Below are 1,850 nucleotides of genomic sequence, written 5' to 3'. Positions count from 1 at the left end.
TCTTGACATAATACGGAAAAATCACAAAATTAGCAAATTATTTTGAGTTGAAAATTCATAAAAATATTTCTTTTTAAATCTAAGATTTGACAATGTAATATAAGATCATTCATAAGTTTGTCTACCTTTATCAAAAAAAAAATGTCTACACAAATCAAATTTTATTTTTATGAGCGTTTGAAGTTTATATTTTTACAATATTATTCACTTGTTTTCTCATGTAGGGGTTTTGTTATTTTATTGTTATTCAAAAATGAATAACTGTAGATATATGAAAATTTTACTGAATGTTAATATTTTCATTTTCTATACACCGTAAAATTTTGAAAATATTTTGACTCTTTTTGAGCTGTTTACGGACATAGTCAGTTTTCAAATTTTTTTGTTTTTTTTTTTCTATAAATATCAATAAAATTTTATTTGTTGGCTAAAAAAGCTGATATATTGTTAAAATGGCTGTTGAAAAATATTAAAAATACATAGGCACAATTTTTTTTTTTTATAAGCATTTAAAGTTCATATAATAAATAATTAATAGGTATATGTATTTGTTCCGGAGCAGCCCCAACTATCCTAACCCTAACCGGCCTAACCCTAACTATAAAAGGCTCTTTATAGAGCCAACAATAATTATTATTTAGATTTTAAAGCGTGCGCGCATAAAACATACGCCGTAAAAACTAGTGTTTAGGCAAGAACGGATACATCTCGAAGTTACTTCGGACAATCCCAACTTATCGGGTATCCAACTACCTAATTGTCTCAAAATCTCCGTAGTGGTACCAATAGAAAGGTCAACTGGTACCAAACACGGGGATATAACCACCATCCCTATAAGTAAAGGAGCAGTGGAGATAATAGATATAAGGAAAACCTTACCGGCAGGAAACATAACCCAAGCGACAGCACTAGTGTTTACTAATAAAGTTGGTACGGTACTTCTACTGGCGATATTTGTCGACCAAATATCTTCTTCAAGCAATACAATTCAAACACTATTATTGAAGAACTAAGAAGATCAGCTGGATTAGAAGCCGAACCGACGACAAGCAGATAACTACCGCCGACCGACGTTTTGATGTTTCCTACCCGGCGCGGCGATGATAATCGGTTAAAAAGTCCAGTATAAAAAAAGTTGAACAAAAAGTCCGAGTACATTTTTACTGTCGGACAAAAAGTCCAAAAATACAAAATTGTCTATTATAATAATTTTTTTAATTTATTATGTATACATGTAATATATATAATTTTTTTTTATATACTTTATAATTATATAATTTTTTATATTATTAACATTTTTTTTGTTTGTTATAACTAACATTAGTACTTTTTTTTCTTTAATTCATTAAATTTATTTTAAAAGTTCCTATTCTTACTTGTACTAAATTTATTATTAAAGAATTAAATATCTTAGATTTTGATACGATTCTCACTAAATGTATTTTACTATTAAGTTTTAAGCATCAAATGTATTTACCAAGTTATTAATAATAATATTTATTGGCCAAAAATTGAATATTAATTACATAGTTAAATGGCCCATCTCACCACTGAGGATAACCTCTTATCGGTGATGATGGAGCACTATTTAAAGATGAGTTTGAATTTATACATTTTATAATATTTTCAAAATTTTTTGTATAAACTGCATCATATTTGACTATAATTCAAAACCATAAACTTGTAAGGATAACTATAATAGGTACCAAATTTAAAAAAATATATAAATACATCTGTAATTAAAGTTTCCTAAATCATAAAATTTCGCTTAGTAGAAAAATGGTAATAAATATTAATCAATTCAATAATTTATTATAAACATATTTTACAATTTTCTATAACGAAGAAGA

Source organism: Acyrthosiphon pisum, chromosome A1, assembly GCF_005508785.2.
Source record: "Acyrthosiphon pisum isolate AL4f chromosome A1, pea_aphid_22Mar2018_4r6ur, whole genome shotgun sequence".
In the NCBI taxonomy this organism is placed as follows: Eukaryota; Metazoa; Arthropoda; class Insecta; order Hemiptera; family Aphididae; genus Acyrthosiphon; species Acyrthosiphon pisum.
The sequence above is the reverse complement of the archived record's forward strand: the minus strand, read 5'-3'. Positions refer to the sequence as shown.